General features: G+C 42.8%; 1 long non-coding RNA gene across 1 annotated transcript; it reads right to left on the bottom strand.

The window, feature by feature from the left end:
- Nucleotides 1-3,674: 3,674 nt before the first annotated feature.
- On the bottom strand, nucleotides 3,675-6,470 carry LOC106532603 (uncharacterized). Its single transcript, XR_001312109.1, has 4 exons — nucleotides 6,387-6,470; nucleotides 6,161-6,293; nucleotides 5,557-5,623; nucleotides 3,675-5,085 (listed from the first exon to the last, which is right to left on the bottom strand). It is a non-coding gene; the product is annotated as an uncharacterized LOC106532603 (long non-coding RNA).
- Nucleotides 6,471-6,827: the final 357 nt, after the last annotated feature.

Consider the following 6,827-nt stretch of genomic DNA (forward strand, 5'->3'; position numbering starts at 1 on the left):
CCCTCCAGGCAAACCGCCAAGCCCACGAAACCCCAGACCATGGCCTGACGGAACCCCAAATGCCACCAAAAACCGGGACCAACACTCTACCCCCCCAGAGCCACCTAGACCCCCAAAACCCGACCCCAGCCCCATAGCCGGCCTACCACCCAGCGAGGCCACCGTTCCCCGGCAAGGACGATCCGGCCAAGAACGCCCACCCGACCACCGACAGAGCAAGGAGGCACCCAGGGCGGGCCCCCGCCACAGCAAAGGGGCCAACCAGCCGGCCCAGCACGGCACCCAGCCACCACCAAAGGCCACCAACCCAATCCCCACCCCAGAAAAAATACTACACCCACCCCAACATTCGGGCCACTATTAGAACATATAACACAAAGACACCCAGGCTGGGTCGACCCCCCCCACTAGCCCCATGTCACAGCCCCAGCCAACCCTACCCCCCAGCCCATGAGAACCGCAGACCACCAGCGCACCAGAGGCCCCCAGCCCAGTGCCAGGCACCAGGGCACATACCGGCCCAGGGCCCGGCAATCCGCCCACCAAAGCCCAAGCCCCCTCGCCCCACCAGAGCGACAGCCCAGGGGCGGCACGCCCCCAGAGTCCCAAGCCCCCGCGCCCACCCCGGACCCGCCCCAGCATGGCCAGGCAACCGGACCAGCGACCCATGACCGCAGAAATTTAATTGGCCACAATACCGTCATTGGCACTTTCAAAAAAGGAGGGTTGAAACTGATCGACATACAATCTAAAAAGCAAGCCACCCGCATAAGACAAATTACTAGCTTTTTGACATCGCCCATAAGGCATGTGTGGTATGAATATTTTCAAAAGTCACTAATCTCATTTGGCACAAAAAGCATTTTTAATTTATGTTCTGTATCAACACCAACACAAACAGCATCAGTTAGTCTCTTTCATTCAGAGCTTCTTGATGCCTGGAACAAGGTTAGACRTTTTGTAAAAACAAAGGTTAAATACAAGGCTTATCTCTCGTTACCAATCTTCAATAACCCAGAAGTGGTCTGCGAAGGCAGGATGCWGKATCTTCCATCCTGGAGAAGTGCTGGCATTCACACCTTTGGGCAGATACTGAATGACAGAGGGACAGTGGATGTACTTAAGGTACTTATTCACCTCAGATCTGCTCAGTTCCCTTTCAGACAGAATAAGGTGCTCCAAAACTGCAAAACAATTCAGGCCGCTTTGCCTTTTCRCTGGTCCTCGGTCATTGATAGAAGGGGACAACATCAGGTGGTGCAGGATGATACCTTGAACTTCTACATCCCAGCAGGTAGCAAGAATAYAGAAATTAAGTCTGTTAAAACAAAAACATGGTATGCATATCTGATCTCACAAATCATGCAAGAACCTACAGCTCACAAATCTTGGACWACAATATTTCCAAATAAACAAGTGTATCATATTTGGTCAAATCTATATATGAAACTAACCCACCAACAGGCAAATAACACGGACTTTATATTGAGATATGGAAGGATATTCACAAGCATCATCCTGCACCAAATCAACAAAGAAAAGTATGGCAGAGATTGTACAGTTTGTCTTTCAGACCCTGAAAACATAGAACATCTGTTCCTCCACTGTCCTAGCTGTGATCCTTTTTGGAAGACTATTGAGGAGATMGTTGGAAGCATCTTTGTAGATGCCAAGAGAAACAAGCAAGAATGGGACTGGATAAGGCTTTTTGGTCTTGTGAGATCACAAGGACAGCTGAATGATAGACAATATTTCCTATGCAACATCATCCTCTCAAATGCCAGACATTCAGTATACATCTGGAGAAACCATCAACTCTATGAGAACAAAACTCCGGATCGTTGGAAGCTGTTCATGGGACTTCTACAAGATCACTACAAAATACTTCAAAGTATCACCAAACAACTTTGTCAGGACACCTACCAGTGTCTAAAAACTGCGAACACTTCAAGGAATGGAGAATATGATGCACATACTTAATCGACAGAGCCTCATTTATGTTAAAGCTGAAGTGGATGACTTGCTAACTGAGTGATCCTTGATGTACTCAAGATGACGGCTTATCTTATTTGGTTGTTGTTGTTGTCTTAAATGTATCCCTCTCACAATATGGTGTGATTTTTTGTGCTTTTTGTTGTTTTTTGTAAAAAATTGTTTTTAAGATGTATTTTCATAATAAAAGATTAAAAAAAGTCTATGCCCGATCTCGTCTGATCTTGGAAGTCAAGCAGGGTCGGGCCTGGTTAGTACTGTACTTGGATGGGAGACTACCTGGGAATACCAGGTGCTGTAAGCTTTTGHGCTTCACTCAAAACACAACTGGGGCACTCTGTTGCACTGTCCTAACAAATCCCTTAAGGAACATGGACACAAAACAGGAACACAATTGCTTTCGTTCTTGTAGCTTACCTGGATTGGCCTTTGAGGAAACTCATGTCCATGGCTTACTCTCTTCAAGTGTACTTTTCACAGCTGATTGCAATGTGACTAATTAGCCACTGAAGCAAGTTGTGTTGTGTACTGAGTTTGATGAAGCTGTGAAGACACACTTTCAGAATAGAGTCCCTGTTTTCTCTTATTCTTTTAAAATCATCCCTACATGTGCAGAATGTTCCATAAGTGTCCAAATGCAAGATGTCATATTTTTGGCCTTTGCAAGAAGTTCAAGATGCTGTTTTTACGCTTAATACGACCTAGAAAATGGCGTCCAATTGACATTTTTTCTACTTTATACAACTTGTAGACACATGTACAGTATGAGATCATGCATTTTTTCTTTTAAAGTTCTGTTTGTGAGTTTCTCGTTTACGGCCATACTGCCGTGACCACGCCCACAACAGGTGTGTCTGGAAAAGTTTGGTTAGCTGTGAGCAGCCAGCAGGAGCATTTCCTCAAAAATCTTTTTTTCTCTATATTTTCTATTCTGGAGAAAGTGATTGTTGACTTTTTTGATCAGTTTTATAACATTTTTTCCCTCCACGCAGTGCTTAACTGTTGGGGGGGGTTCTTATTCTAATTATGGACAATTTAAAGAACAAATGGTTGGACCAACAGGCAATGGAAAGCATGAAAGGAAACAAAAACCAAGAGAAGGATGATGGACCAAGAGATGAAGAAGGGAAATATGAGAAGGCAAACACAGTACTGGTTGATATTGAAGGTGTGGACAAGATTTCATCACTGGACCTAATGAAGAACTTAAAGATGGTATGTGGTGGATTAATGGCATGCAGACTGATAAATGATAGAAGATATGAAGTGACAGTGAGCAACCAAACAGCAAAGAAGAGACTCATGGATGGTTTTAAAGTTGGTTCTACAAGAATCCTGGCAAGAGAGCTTGTGAAAGATGAACTCGTYGTTTCATTTCTGGGGCTCCCAGCATACATCACTGATGAAGAAATTCTGGAGAAGCTACATGGCTGGGGAGTTGCAGCAGTGTCAGAGATTCGACGAAGAGTGTGGCCGGGGAAAAAGATCGCAGATAGGACCAGGTTTGTGAAAGTCAAATTCACTAACACTGTGCAATCTCAATTCAGTTAAATTTAACACAGCTATGGGTCCAGAGTACTTTCGGGTAATACATGATAAGCAGGTATGGGTATGTAGAATATGTTTACAACCAGGTCACATTTTAAGAGACTGCCCTGATTTCTTGTGTCACTCGTGTGGAGAACAGGAACATTATGCAAGAGAGTGTGCAAAGAGGAAAATGAGCAAGAAGTACCAAACATGTTTTAATGAATTAGAGAGCTGTGTTTGTGTGGCTAGTGAGGATGAAAAATGTGTCTGGGGATGAGATGAATGGTTTGGGAGCAAGTAGTATCCAGGAAAGTGATATGGAAGAGGGCATAGAGTCAGAGGAAGAGGAAGAGGACAGTCATTGCTGTACCAAGGCACGCTCCAGAGTGAGTCTTGGGGATGGTAAGGAGGTTGCAGCAACAGCTGACCTTCCAGGCATGGCCCTGTAAAGACAGTCCCAGAGGCTGGCTCAGGTGGGGCACGGGAGGGAGAGAGGTGGGATGAGGGTGCTACCTCGTCACACCCTGGTACCACCGGCCTTATTCCCCCAGTGCCAATCGGATGACTCGCCACAGCACCTGCATTCTTCTCAGACCCCTCAGCCTGGACCCAGCCGACAGATTGATTCTCATTCAGAACCAGACATGAAACCTGAACTCACAGACATCATAAACAATAGAAAAAGATCAGTCACATTGGGTCCAAGAAAAAAAAAACAAAGTGTTGTAAAAGAAAATGGTTCTTCTTTCTTTAATCCTGTTAACACTACTCTCGCTTAATGCCCGTGGGTTATGCAGGAAGGAAAAGTTAAAAGCCATTTTACAGCAATCTAGGTTTGATATCCTGTGTCTGCAGGAGACAAAATGGGATGAGAAAAGAGCTCAGGAAGTAGAGAAAAAGTGGGAGGGAACCATTTTCTTTTCAGTATCAGACGATAAAGCAGCAGAGTAGCCATTCTTTTTAGAGAAGAGTTTGCGCATACAAGTAGACTGGTTCACAAAGATAAAGAGGAAGATTAATCATTGCTGACTTCACATTTAATAGTCAGACTTATAGAATTATAAATTTATATGCTGCAAATGATACTCAAAGGAAAATGTTTTTCTTAGATATTGGAAAATGGGTTACAAGCTGTTGTATAATCATGGGTGATTTTAATGTGGCTCTCACCAGGGCTGACATCTCGAGAAACTGTCTTTCCAGAGGACAGCAGCAGAAACACGTTATACAATCTAATTTACAACAATAGTTTAGTAGATCTCTGGAGAGTTTTTCATCCAAGTAAAAATCTGTTTACTAGAAAACAGGTAGTAATGGGTAAATTAAAGCAGTCTCGTATAGATCTGTCTCATGTCGTTTTCTACTATCCCTGAGGTGATGTCCTGCCGCATCCGAGACAACAGCTGGAGTGACCATACCTTTCTTGAAGTTGAGATGGGACGGGGTACCAGAAATGGAGGTTTTTGGTGTCTAAATGCCTCCCTTCTCCAGGATGAAGGGTACAGAGGTGAAATCTGCACCCTGCTCCAGAACCTCCGTGAGCAGGCTGAGCATGCTGATGACCTGTTGGAGTGGTGGGACCAAGCCAAATTACAAATCAAAATCTCTATAAAACATCTCCATAAAATTCAGTAAGAGAAAAAGAGAGAACAAACTAAATTAGAAACAAAACTGAGAAAGAGGTTAAATGATGAACTATACAACTTAGAAATAAATAAAAATGGAGACGTTACTGAATATACCATAATTAAAAAAAGCTAGAACAAATTGAAATACAAAAATGTAGAGGAGCTACAATCTGCGCTAAAGCTCAGCACCTGACAGAAGGAGAGAGGTCAACAGCTTTCTTTCTGATGCAGGAAAACAGAAAAACATTGAAATTAATCAACTTGTTAATGAAGAGGGTGAGAAAATAAATGACATCACAGGCATTTTAGAAACGATTCAGTCTTTTTATTCTAAGCTTTTCCAGAGCATTRACGTTTCACAGGATAGTGTAAATAAGGTTGATGGAGTGTTAAATACATCACTTACCAAAGCAGATAGTCTTATGTGTGATGCTCCAGTGACTGAGGTTGAAGTCCAGCAGGCCATTGATGGCCTTAATAAAAACAAAAGTCCAGGTAATGATGGCCTAACTAYGGATTTTTTCAAACATTTCAAATTTCAGATTAGTCCAATCCTGGTAAAACTGTTTAAAATCATGGAGCAAAAGGGGTGCACGCCCAAGACCTTTGCCCAGGGGGTGGTGACTCTAGTTTATAAAAAGAAGGGATGCTCGAGCGACTTAGAGAATTATAGACCAATCAGTCTCCTAAATACTGACTACAAAGTTTATGCTAAAATTTTAGCAAATAGGTTAAAATTGGTAGCAAATGACATCATTCGCATCTCACAGTCTTATGGTGTGCCACAGAGAAACATATCGGACACAATATTGTCCATTAAACATACTTTAAGAACCATGGAACAAACAGAAGGTATTTTTCTGAACTTTGACTTCAGTAAGGCATTTGACAGAGTAGAACATAATTTCCTTTGGGCTGTCCTAGGAAAATTTGGATTTGGAAAAACATTTATTCAAAGAATACGCTTATTGTAWGATAATGCAGAAAGTCAAGTTAAATGTAATGGCCACCTTACGGATCTTTTCCATCTTCGGCGCTCAATTCGACAGGGCTGTCCGCTGTCRTCTTTGCTCTACAGCCTGGTTGCGGAGCCGCTGGGTCTCCTCATTATGGAGGATGACAATGTAGAAGGTATCAAGACTCCTAGAGGTAACGTAAATAAAATATTTCAGTTCGCAGATGACACAATAACAGTGGCAAATGAAAGAAGCATTGAAACAGTCTTAAAACACCTACAGACATATGGAGAAGTCTCAGGAGCCAAAATCAACCACAAAAATCAACAATCATGTACTGTGGTAAGGCTAAGCGGACACCGGGAAGATGGGGCTTCATAGAGGCTAAGGGCATGGTAAAGGTCTTGGGGGTGCACCTGGGTAAGAGGGAAGCGGAAATGAGAGATGAWACCTGGAGATTACTAGTGAGTAAAATTCAAAGATAACTAAATCTATGGAAACAAAGAAGTCTAACAATTAAAGGGAAAATAGTCATTGTACACAGTCTAATTATATCGAAGTTAATATATCCTCTCACAGTATTCGAGCTTCCTAACAGTACCTTTAATGCGCTGATGAAAGAAATTTCATGCTTCATCTGGAAAAACAAAAGACACTTAATTGCACATAAAACCTTGATTGCTCCACCAAAACACAGGGGACTCAAGCTTGTTGACATCCA

The sequence above is a fragment of the Austrofundulus limnaeus genome, unplaced genomic scaffold, assembly GCF_001266775.1.
Source record: "Austrofundulus limnaeus strain Quisiro unplaced genomic scaffold, Austrofundulus_limnaeus-1.0 Scaffold800, whole genome shotgun sequence".
Taxonomy (NCBI): Eukaryota; Metazoa; Chordata; class Actinopteri; order Cyprinodontiformes; family Rivulidae; genus Austrofundulus; species Austrofundulus limnaeus.